The sequence below is a fragment of the Delphinus delphis genome, chromosome 5, assembly GCF_949987515.2.
Source record: "Delphinus delphis chromosome 5, mDelDel1.2, whole genome shotgun sequence".
Classification (NCBI taxonomy): domain Eukaryota; kingdom Metazoa; phylum Chordata; class Mammalia; order Artiodactyla; family Delphinidae; genus Delphinus; species Delphinus delphis.
In genome coordinates, this window is record NC_082687.1 from 39,649,404 (window position 1) to 39,662,453 (window position 13,050).

The 13,050-nt window shown below is 39.8% G+C and overlaps 1 pseudogene; it reads right to left on the bottom strand.

Annotated features, from left to right (window-relative positions):
* Positions 1-8,832: 8,832 nt before the first annotated feature.
* LOC132425361 (STAM-binding protein pseudogene) lies at positions 8,833-10,101 on the bottom strand (annotated as a pseudogene).
* Positions 10,102-13,050: the final 2,949 nt, after the last annotated feature.

Consider the following 13,050-nt stretch of genomic DNA (forward strand, 5'->3'; position numbering starts at 1 on the left):
ATAACTAACTATATTAGCTTTTTACAATCAGACTAATGAAACTACGACTTTTCAGATTTTAGTTTTCAAATATGAAAACTACAACTTTTCATATTTCCTTAATTTTACTAATAAAGACCAGTCTTTTCTTCAAGTACTTTGATTTTAATATTTATCAGGGTCAGAATGTAAATCTTTAGAAATGGAAAGGTTACTATCCAGTCAAGGAGATGGAATCACATCTCACCATACACGCTCCATTGCACCTTGGAGTTGGTGACCTCAAAGGGCATCATAAATGCTTATTTTTATAGAATTGGTACAGAAAGTAAACTCACAATGAGTCAGTTCCCATGGATTGCCCTAAAGTAGTAAACTTTATTTTGTTTTATTTTTTAACATCTTTATTGGAGTATAATTGCTTTACAATGTTGTGTTAGTTTCTGCTGTATAACAAAGTGAATCAGCTATACATATACGTATGTCTCCATATCTCCTCCCTCTTGCGTCTCCCTCCCACCCTCCCTATCCCACCCCTCTAGGTGGACACAAGCACCGAGCTGATCTCCCTGTGCTATGCGGCTGCTTCCCACTAGCTATCTGTTTTATATTTGATAGTGTATATATGTCCATGCCACTCTCTCACTTTATCCCAGCTTACCCTTCCCCCTCCCCATAGCCTCAAGTCCATTCTCTACGTCTGCGTCTTTATTCCTGTCCTGCCCCTAGGTTCTTCAGAACCTCTTTTTTTTTTTTTTTTTGAGATTCCATATATATGTGTTAGCATACGGTATTTGTTTTTCTCTTTCTGACATACTTCACTCTGTATGACAGTCGCTAGGTCTATCCACCTCACTACAAATAACTCAATTTCATTTCTTTTTATGGCTGAGTAATATTCCATTGTATATATGTGCCACATCTTCTTTACCCATTCATCTGTCGATGGACACTTAGGTTGCTTCCATGTCCTGGCTATTGTAAATAGCGCTGCAGTGAACATTGTGGTACACGACTCTTTTTGAATTATGGTTTTCTCAGGGTACATGCCCAGTAGTGGGATTGCTGCGTTATATGGTAACTTTATTTTATCAAAGTATAGTTGATTTACAATGTTGTGTTAATTTCTACTGTACAGTAAAGTGATTCAATTATACATATATATACATTCTTTTTTATATTCTTTTCCATCATGGTTTATCACAGGGTATTGAATATAGTTTCCTGTGCTGTGCAGTAGGACCTTGTTGTTAGTCAAGTTTAAATGAGAACTATTTTCACTGGGGCTCCTTTATGTAGTCATAAACATTTTAGAGCTCCATGTAACCACCTGCTTCTGGTGGTGCCACATTTGAGAAAAATCCCTGTTCTTTCTCTTCCTATCATAACCACAGTAGCCAGAGTGAACCATAAGTTCAATAACTGAAGATTGATCTTTTTGCCTCTGCTCTGTGGTCCAGCATCCCTCCCCGGAGAGTGGGGAGGCAGGAGACTTGACTGCAATGTGCTTAACTAGGATGACTGGTAAAGGGCATAAGGAGGAACAATTCAAGGTGATAGTGGACTCACTGTTCCATATTCTCTACGCTTCTTGGCTCACCCCTAGAGACTACCCCATCAGCTGGCAAGACTTCCCAGTAGGGGGTTTCTGGGGAGCAGAACCTTAACTTCTTTTCAGATTTAAAGGCCCAGACTGCTGCATGATGGATTCTCCCCTAATATCATTAGTTGCACATGCTGCTAATTGTAGTGGTTGCTAATCCATCTGAGCAGCCAAAATGATATTAGCTTTCAATAGGATTTACATCTATCCAGGCTTGTTTCTGCATCAGCTAGCAATTAAAGTTTAAACTGTTGAACATGCAGCTTGCTGTAGGCTAAGTAATATTTAATAGCATTAACAACGCATTTCCCTATTCGCCTCCGAATCTCTTTACAGGCTCATCAATTCGCCATCACCTTTGTGTGGCACAGCCGACATTAGCTCTTATCCTAACAGCTTCCAGAGGAGGGCACTGTCATAAGAGACAAGACAATAGAAGTGCCAGCTGCACATATAAGTCTTAGCAGCACAATTTATGTTTCTGGTCCTATCCACTCTCTTTCACACACAGTCACTCTCACACTTATTGAAGGAGGTGAGGTAAGTTGTCCTGTCAGGTCAGGCTTTGAGAAAATTGTAAATCAACTTATTTGGACCAAAGTGTTTATCGAAGATGAATATTAACTAAAAGGCTGTTCGAATCATTCTAAACGATGTGAGAAATCCAGCTCTTTCAAAGTTCAGTGTAAGCAGAATTAAACTCTCTTGATTGACTTGTTTGGTAAAGATTTATTTGTGTGTAATTGAGGGAAATCAGGCTAGAACATAAACTCCATGGGTGTGGTTTCTTTGTCTGTCTTGTTCACAGCTGTATCCTTACCCATCTACTGCAAAGACCATCACATATAATGTGCTTAGTAAATATTTGTTGGAGTAATGATTGCATGATATAAGTGATGGACAATTCAAACTTTGGATCCCAACCCCAAGCCCCTGACACCTCCTCCCTTGCTCTGTGGGGTATACACACACCCACTGCCCACACAGTCCTTGTTTCTAGGCCACTGGCCAGTGGGTGGACGAGTCAGGGGTGGGGAGAAGGGTCAATTTAGAAGACATTCTGTAATCACTGAAAGAAAGGTGTCCTTGTTCAGACCAGAACAAGAGTAGTTTGATACAAAAATATGTCTCTGGCCTATAAATCTTCCTGCCTGGGGATCAGTGTTGGTGGATGTCAAATGGGTGCAACTTCAGAAGGAGAAGGTATTATTAGTTCCCTAGGGCTTTCATAACAAATTATAAAAAACTGAATGGCTTAAAATAGCAGAACTACATCACCCCACAGTTCTGGAGACTAGAAGTCCCAAATCAAGGTGTCAGCAGGGCCCTGCTGTCTCTGACAGCTGTAGGGGAGAATCCTTCCTTGTCTCTTCCAGTTTCTGGGGTTTACCAGGAGTCCTTGTTCCTTGGCTTGTACACACATCCCTCCACGGACATGGCTATCTTCTCCCTGTGTGTCTTCATATTATCTTCCCTCTGCGTGTCTGCCTCTGTATCCAAATTTTCCCTTTTTATAAAGACACCAGTCATATTCAATTAAGACTCACCCTAATGACCTCATTTTAATTTGATTACCTCTATAAAGGCTCTATTTCCAAATAATGTCACATTTGAGGTACTGGGGGTTAGGACTTAGATCTTTTTAAAAAACAATATAACCCATAACAAAGGGTTGTATGCAGTCTGGAAGATGATAAAAGGACATTTTCAGGCCTAGAAACCTCCCTTCTTGGGAACCAGAATAATCCATATTGTCTGGGCATAAAGGTCAATAATAATTGAATTATTCTTATCATATCTTGGCCTCTACCATCTTGTAATTCCCACTTTAATTGACTTTTATTATATAATTTTCTCCAACTATTTCCCTGATCATTCTTTGTGTTTAGTAATTTCTCTTTCTCATCCATCCTTTAGTGGCATTCTGTCTAAACTGTCAGTTGGTCCATATTCTTTTTGCTGTGTTTGGCCAATAAGCCACTGGTTTATTTTTTATTTTACTTTTTTAAACATCTTTATTGGGGTATAATTGCTTTACAATGGTGTGTTAGTTTCTACTTTATAACAAAGTGAATCAGCTATACATATACATATATCCCCTCCCTCTTGTGTCTTATTCCCACCCTCCCTATGCCACCCCTCTAGGTGGTCACAAAGCACTGAGTTGATCTCCCTGTGCTATGCGGCTGCTTCCCACTAGCTATCTGTTTTACATTTGATAGTGTATACATGTCCATGCTACTCTCTCGCTTCGTCCCAGCTTACCCCTCCCTGTGTCCTCAAGTCCATTCTCTACGTCTGTGCCTTTATTGCTGTCCTGCCCCTATGTTCTTCAGAATCATTTTTTTTTTTTAGATTCCATACTCCATATGTATGTGTTAGCATACGGTATTTGTCTTTCTCTTTCTGACTTACTTCACTCTGTATGACAGACTCTAGGTCCATCCATCTCACTACAAATAACTCAATTTTGTTTCTTTTTATGGCTGAGTAATATTCCATTGTAATGTGCCACATCTTCTTTATCCATTCATCTGTTGATGGACACTTAGGTTGCTTCCATGTCCTGGCTATTGTAAATAGTGCTGCATTGAACATTGGGGTACATATCTCTTTCTGAATTATGGTTTTCTCAAGGTATATGCCCAGTAGTGGGATTGCTGGGTCATATGGTAATTCTATTTTTAGTTTTTTAAGGAACCTCCATACTGTTCTCCATAGTGGCTGTATCAATTTACATTCCTACCAACAGTGCAAGAGGGTTCCCTTTTCTCCACACCCTCTCCAGCATTTATTGTTTCTAGATTTTTTGATGATGGCCATTCTGACTGGTGTGAGGTGATACCTCATTGTAGTTTTGATTTGCATTTCTCTAATGGTTAGTGATGTTGAGCATTCTTTCATGTGTTTATTGGCAATCTGTATATCTTCTTTGGAGAAATGTCTATTTAGGTCTTCTGCCCATTTTTGGATTGGTTTGTTTGTTTTTTTGATATTTAGCTGCATGAGCTGCTTATAAATTTTGGAAATTAATCATTTGTCAGTTGCTTCATTAGCAAATATTTTCCTCCATTCTGAGGGTTGTCTTTTTGTCTTGTTTATGTTTTCCTTTGCTATGCAAAAGTAAGTTTCATTCGGTCCCATTTGTTTATTTTTGTTTTTATTTCCATTTCTCTCAGAGGTGGGTCAAAAAGGATCTTGCTGTGATTTATGTCATAGAGTGCTCTGCCTATGTTTTATAGTGTCTGGCCTTACATTTAGGTCTTTAATACATTTTGAGTTTATTTTTGTGTATGGTGTTAGTAAGTGTTCTAATTTCATTCTTTTTACATGTAGCTGTCCAGTTTTCCCAGCACCATTTATTGAAGAGGCTGTCTTTTCTCCATTGTATATTCTTGCCTCCTTTATCAAAAATCAGTTGACCATACATGCGTGGGTTTATCTCTGGGCTTTCTATCCTGTTCCATTGATGTATATTTCTGTTTTTGTGCCAGTACCATACTGTCTTCATTACTGTAGCTTTGTAGTATAGTCTGAATTCTGGGAGCCTGATTCCTCCAGCTCTAGTTTTCTTTCTCAAGATTTCTTTGGATATTTGGGCTCTTTTGTGTTTCCATACAAATTGTGAAATTATTTGTTCTAGTTCTGTGAAAAATGCCGTTGGTAGTTTGATAGGGATTGCACTGAATCTGTAGATTTAAGCCACTGGCTTAAATTGTACTTGCTCGTTGGTCTTACTACACAGGGATGATTGAGTCTACTTTGTGGAAAATTGGTATTGTGAGACAGGCCAATTCATTCTGAGAGTTAGCTATTTTATTAGACACAATGATTTCTAAAGGTCATATTAATTTTTTTGTTATTTTATTTCAAAGTAATCTATAGTTTTGGCATTCATAGAATAAGGAATAAAGGTAACCATAGTTCTTATTTACATAGACATTATCTATTTTGCTTTGAAACACAAAATGCTAAAAACAGTCAGCGCCTTTAGGCTGGGTTTATCTCTAGGCTACCCTAGATGAATGAAACACATTTGTGTTTTCTCCCTCTTTGGAAACTACTTAGTGTAATCGTGATAAGCTTGGTATTTCAATGCCTTGCAAAACATTGACGTCTCATTTTAGAAGAACAAAATGTTCCTTGTGATGACATGGAGCATGCCCTCATGATCTACACTTCATCCATCATTCAACTAAAAAAGAAGTATAGAAATAAGAAACATTACTGAGGCCTATTAACATTTTAAAAATTTAAAAATCTTATTTCTGTTGAGTTTGATTAGCTCCTGCCCCAGAAAAAAGCTTCATGTCGACATCCTTAGTGAGGAGAGACAAGAACAGATGAATGGCTTTCTTCACGCTTCTTGTTGGGTGAATCAGTCATGCTCCAGGGTCATGTTGAGTTTGCCATTTTTGTACAAAATCACTTAATAAATTGATTGGCACCTTATCTCGGTGTCAGTGTCACTCCACTTTTAGAGATGTCCAAACTGTTTAAATATCAAAAACAAACCATGGAGGACAACTCGGTGAGAAAGGGTTTGTGCTAGCTGAAGATCAAAGGGAGACGGATGACTGCTGTATATACGTGATGTTACCAGAGGAGAAGCACAGTGATTTAGTCAGTGCATATGGTCAGAGCTTCTTGGCTGGCCTCAGTGAACAGTGAAAGCAGCTGGAGACTAAGCCAGGACAAGCATCTACAGAAAATCAAAGTGACATGTTCTAAGGAAAACGAGATTTTCAGCATTAGGAAGGTGAATATTAGAATGTGACTTCCTATAAACTATTTTTTAGAAAATTAATGAACCTAATTCTGGGTATGTTAAAGGAAAAAAAAAGAATCCATTTAAGTGGATAAGTGTTATGAAGTATAAAGCAAAATATGATCACATTAACAATATGATACCTTAAGCTGGCATGGTCAGGAATTTTAAAAGAGCTATCAATAAATTGTCAATCTTGAAAAAAAGATCCTGTGGCCAAATTTTAATTTATGAGTATTTTATTAGCTTGGACTCAGTGTCTGAGTTTTCCACACATGGTCAGTTAATGAATGTACAATGTATTTGGTTGTATAATTTATTGCAAATATGCTGGGGAAGATTTAGGTAAAACATTAAAGAGTCAGTATGAAAAGCAACATTTTAACCTTATAGGGGTTATTCTCTTGAATGATTTGATCATAAATTATGTCATATATGGAGAAAATTTTCAGGACATAAGTTCCATTCAGGATATAACTGTAACTTTAAGTAGTTTCCCAATTTGATTTTTTTTTTTGTCTGACACTCTTCTTGATAAGGTTGTAGGATGACTTTATGTAATCTCATTCTTTTCTGTAAAGCAGTCACTTCAAAAACACAAAGTACCCATTGTGAGAAGCCCAGCCATGGAAGCAGTGATTGGGTATGATGACTTCAGACTACGCTCCAACCATGCTTGTCTATGCAGGATGCTATGGGCTTGGGTTAGGGGAAGCTAAAAGTCATAATGAAAGCAAACTGTGAGCAGCTGTTCCCAAAGTTACTATGTGTTTGGTTTGGACTTCTGCTTTCATGAATTCCTAGAATTCATTTGCAAAATGGTAAGTAAATTTTGCATTTCAAATCTGAACAAAGCATCCAAGGAAAAGAATCCTTAAAAGTAGTGTGACATTGTATTCTATGAAATCTCCAACCACAGAGCCTGCATGCCTGCACACTATCCTATGTTCTATTTGACTTAAAAAATTTTTTTTTTAATGATACTGGTATTCTTCTCCAGATGGTATAAGCTCTAAGTACAGGGATTCTGTCTTATTTACTCTAGCATCTAATACTGTGTCAGGCACACAATAGTTGTTCAAAAATATGTGTCAAATATTCATCATATGAATAATTATAATTTAGGATGGCTTAAAAGTTAGAGCTAATGGATTTCTTTTCCTTCAAACCTCTTCTCCTAATCTTTCTTATCTTAGTAAATGGTAACAGTTATTACCCAATTGTTAAGCAGAAACCTGGGCACTGCCCTTGATTCTTTCCTTTCCCTCATCCCCCCTATTTAACAAGCCCTGTAGTTGCTGTCTTGGGTCCGTCCTCCACAGGGAGTGGTCCGTCCACTCCACATCAGCACCACTGTTGTGGAAGCCTGAGTCATGTCATTTCTTGCTTGGACCTCCTCAATGGTACCCTCACCAGTTTTTCTGCTTTTACTCTTGCCTTTCTTTAATCTGTTCTCTTCACAGCAGCCAGAATGATCTGAAAGCACAAATGGATCATAATATTCTACTGCTTATACCCTGCAATGGCTTCCTGCCAACTTGACAGACAATCCCCTTCCTTACCAGGGTCTACAAGACCCATCTGGTCTGGTCCTCACCTCCCTCTCCAATCCAGTCTTGATCAAGCCTTCCATTCCTTCGTTATAATCCAGCCATGTCTGTCTTCTTGCAGTTCGCCATGCTTTCCTCCACCTCTCAGCTTTTCTTCCTGCGCTTTCTTCTACCTGGAATGAACTTCCTCCTAGTCTTTGAATGGCTGGTTTCTCACCCTTCCAGTCTCACTTCTCCTTTGAGAAACCTCCCTTGAACCCCCGCCTGAGTAGGTGTCCCTTCACAGCCCCTCCTCAAGCACTTCAAATGCTTTGCATGTTTTTTTTTAATATGTATAGTTGTTATTTTATTGTAGAAGAAAAAATATCCTGAAATATTTGTTAAATAACAATAACTCCTGACCAAATCATTCTTCAGGGTTCTTGGGCCTCACCATCTGGTCAAATGCAGTGAGCTCTCCCTCAGCCTTATGATAAGCTTCATTAATATTGCCATAAACCACAGAAAAACCCAAAGATTTTCTAAATGGCTTCCAAATTTCTGCATAGATGCCCTTAATTAGTCCAAAGGTAAACAATAAACAAGTTGGCAGAAAAATTAGAAGGATCTCTGAGAGGGAAAAGATGTTAACAATTGGTGAATCTAGAACAAAGGGTATATAGGTGTTCATTACAACATTTTTTCAACTTAATTTTTTAGTTATAGGCAGACTGAAAAGTTGCTTTAGCATGATCATGCTATTTTCCAGATGTGCCTAAAAAACATATTCAATTATTTCTTTTCAAACCAGAAATAGAAAATCAGTTCTCCCCCAGGTGATACATTCTATTCTGTTTTAAAAAGCTTCCAGAGCTTTCTGGAAAGTTTACATTATGGGGCTACAGTACGATGATATGGTTTTATAGTTCTTGGGAAGTGTCTGAGTCAAACTCTCATCGAAAGTCTGTGATGGTCACTGCTCTGTCCACAACAGTCACGTGGCTGCAGCTACAGAAGAGAGGTGGATCCTTGCTGTGTGGATGAAATCCTTTCTGGTGACAGGAAGAAATCTCCTCTAGTCCATGGTCAGTTAGTCTAAAGAATCCAGTTTCCTGGAACTTGGGGGAACAAACAATGGCTATCGACTCTGGCAACACCATCTGGTAGGAGCAGTGAGCGTGTAGGTCAACACTGGAGAGGAAGGCAGTCTGCGTGGGATGAGTGTGAATCCAGCCCAGTGTGATGCCCTGCTGATCCTGTATGAGGAAAAGCTCTTCTTCGTTCTCGGTGTTGCAATAATCAGACCCAGCACTTTGCTTGGAGATGAGGATATGGGTAATGGTAAATTCATTCCTCATCAGTTTTCCACAGAGAATTCCACGTGTCTCTACTCCCCGGACAGTGTTGGCACTGGCTAACTGGAGAAACTGTGGGCAGAGCTTCCCAGGTACCACCATGTGGCGCAGTCCATCAATTGTAGGAGCTTCCGAGTTGCTCAATGCTCCAGGTTTCAAGGATCTACCCACTACAGGTGGCTTGGCAGGCCTTACAGTTGTATTACAGTCTGAAGGCTGTGTGTATATAACAGGTGCCGTGGGGAACACATCTAGGGAGGGCTTCTCTAAGTCAGGTACCAGTGGGCCGTCCAGGCCAGGTTCCACTTTCCCAAACTCCTGTACAATTTTCAGTCATTCTTTTTCTAGTTTCTGGTTCTGGATCATCTCCTCAAAGGCATGGAACTGTTGCTGCTCCAACTGTTGCTGCTTCTGTTGTGCCACCCTCTGTCTTTCCTTTTCCAGCTCTTGCTGGATGGCTACGTTTCGGGCAAATTCTTCCTCTTCCTTCTTTTTTTCTTCATTATAGTCTATATATTCTTTGGTATATCGTTTTAACAGTTCTGCTTTCAGCTCTTCTGCTTTGGGAAATGCAATCTCCTTTAATTTCTTTACTGTGTCTTTCTTTTCAGGAATGACAGCCGATTTGTAATCTCAATGCTTTGGTAGTTTCTCAATAAAAAGCGTGATATACTTGTTATAGAGGATGAACGCATGTTCAGTGTTGCCTTCCTCAGAGTAAATAGATGTCATTCGTATAATCTCCACTCCAGAGCGGAAGTACCAACGGGGTGGAATGTCTTCGTTTATCTACACTGCGCTACCCATCTGGGAGAGAGCCCTCACCCGGTCTTTGGGTGGGAGGCTCACATCTCCACGGTCAGACATCAGGACCAAGAAGTTCTGTCCCCTCGGACGACACTCGGCGCTTCCGGAACAGCTTTGCATGTTTTTATAGTCCCATCACTATTTGCAAAAATTAATAATTTGTTTATTATCTATCTTCGCTAGAACTTTGGAACTTTGTTTACTATAGCACCCAGTACAATGCCTGATATATATTATGTGATCAGTAAATATGAAAAATTAATTGAGTGGTAGAACATCCAACTAAGTATTTTATATGTATATATAGTGCAGAGGGGAGGTAAATGGGAAAGTTTTGTTTCGGTTTAACCATAACCCTTTCTCCATTAACCCACTTACTAAGCACCAAATATGTGAAAGCTATTCTGAGGCTGTTGTGAATTCAAAGAAAGAGACCTGGTCCCTGCCCTTGTGTACTTAGAGCCTGGGAGAGAAGATTAGTATGTATATCAGTAACTATAATTCAAGAGATGATTGGAAGAGAAGTGCTCTGGAAGTTTTTTTCATTTATGTACAATTTATATTTTATCTTTTTTTTAAAATTGCATTAGACAGTGGATAGGGGTTTCAAGGAAAAAAAATGACTTGTCTCTGGATGAATCGGGGAAGGCTTCATGAAGGATCCAGTGTTTAACTGAGATTCTGAGGAATATAGGATTTGGAGGTGCAAGTGGAGTGAAAAAGGGCTGTCACTATAAATGAGAAAATGCTGCGCAAAGCACGCAGCTCAGGTGGGGAGCTGCTGGAAGGGGCAAAGCTCACCTGAATAGAAGGGCTGTGTTGGGAAATTGGAGTTTTCAGGGTGTGTGGTGTTTGTAACTGCCTGGAGAAAGAGTTTGTGTATTTGTGTTTGAGGAAGCAAAGAGAAGCCCCTGAAGCTTTTCAAGCTGGGCAGTGATTTCATTCGAGAGTGGTTTGGGATGGTTAGTCTCAAAGTGCCGTGTAGGATGGATTAGAACAGGGAATAAATGGAAGTAAAGGCAGTGTTCGGAAACTTCCAGCTCTAGGAAAGAGGCAAATGAGATCGATGGTGATCATAGTGGGAATAAGAGTAGGGGGAGATTGGGGAGGTACTACAGAGGAGAAAGCCACCTGTTTTGAAAACTCATTGATAGGTTCAAGGTGTAGGCAGGGGACAAGATAGCTGTGGGGTGATGCCAATAGAATGAGAGCGGAGGTCTAGGTTCATACAATAGTTGGGGAGGAAAACTGAGAAGGAGAGTTCAGTCAGAGTACTTGAGTGTGAGATGGGGAGTATACTTCATGCAGAGTCAGACGACATAGGTTGAAACCCTGACTTGCTCACCAGCTTACTGCTTACTGGTCACCATGTGACCTCCTTAAACTCTCTAACCTCAATTTCCTTCCGCATGAAATGGAAACAAGTCCATGATTATTGTAATATCAAGCACTAGCGGAAGAATTCAGTGAGATTATGCATTTACAAAGTGCTTTGTAAACCCTCGTGGGAAGGCAGAATCGGCAAGGAAACTCTAGGTATGTGACTGATGGGTATTGGATATTGGCTATATTATGGATTATAAAACTGCTTTAAACAGTTGTCACGGTTCCTGTTTCCTAGCTTTTATTGTGTCATTGTCCCAGAACACATTATTAAAAAGAATTTTTTTTTTTTGGTTTGTTTCATTGGTCAGGTAACCTGACCTTTTTCTTTGAAAATTCTTAGTTATATAAAACTTAAACAAGCCACTGAGGAGACTCTAGGACTTGAACAGCGGAAAAGGTAAGCAAGCTGGCAGCCGCGGTGTCGTTCCCTCCGGCGGGTGGAAGCCTCGCTTTCCCGCACTGCCTCCCTGTGTCCTCAGAGGGAAGCGCTGCCGCGGGCTCCCTCTGGTTAAAGCGCCCTCTGTGTCTGGTTCAGAGGCGCGGACAAATGATGGAATTGCAATGCCCGCAGCAGAGCTCCGCGCTAGGCTCAAAAAGCTCTCAGTGCTCTCTAAAGGAAAATGAAATCCGGCTGGCAAAACCTCGCTAAAGCTCGGGCAGAACCCGGGGGTTATATTTACTTAAAACAAACAAAACATTTAGGGAAGAGCCTGTTTCTAAACCTCCCTTACCATCGCAAGAAATTTAATTTCTTTTGAAGTGCCAGCATTCCAAAAAGAGGGATGTGAAGAGGTATTACAACCATGGACTATGGGGCAGACCCCTTAAAGTAAATAAGCTCCTTGTCCACTCCCAAATAAATGGCTTTTGTTTGAGGATGGGGTGAGTTTGATAAGGACGGTGTTACAGCATTTAATGAGGTGCAAGGGAAAAATGACTTTCATAAGTTCACATGGCTGTCATTTTATTCTCTCTTATGTTCCCTTTTCTCCGAAATCCAGCTTTACAGATGGGCTTCTGGATGCTTCCGCATCTATTCAGTAGAAATCAGGAATATGTTGATACCAGTCTGCATTTGCTGTGGGTTTATATACATCTATTTCATGTTCCAAGAAAAGCTATAAATGAGGGGGAGGAAAAAAAAAGTTGTGTGTGGGCTGTTTTCACTGGCATGTAGTAGACTGCTGGAGTCCACACAGAGTCTTTTGAATGGACTGAGCATAAAACATACACCCACACAGATTTCCTAGAGCCATAATCTTTTTTACTCTCTTTGATTCTTACCTCATGTGGATTTTATGTCTTGGTCATTTTTTTTTTTAAATCAACAATAGCCTGTGGATTTTTTCTCCTTTTTAAGTCATCTGCTTCGGTGGCAACGTTACCTAAACACATTCCCAATTCCATTATGCTCATTAGTATTAGTGGAGTAATCATCATTCCCTTCCTTGGCTCCTTAGACTTGCTTCAATATTTACACATTGGCTGAAGCTGATTGAACAGAAATAATGAGCCTTCGACATCCTCACAGCACAAGGTGGGTGAAACCTTGTTTCTACTGGGTGGAGTTTATGGCAGAATAAATGATATGTCTTAGAATGATCAATGAAAATGACAGATGGT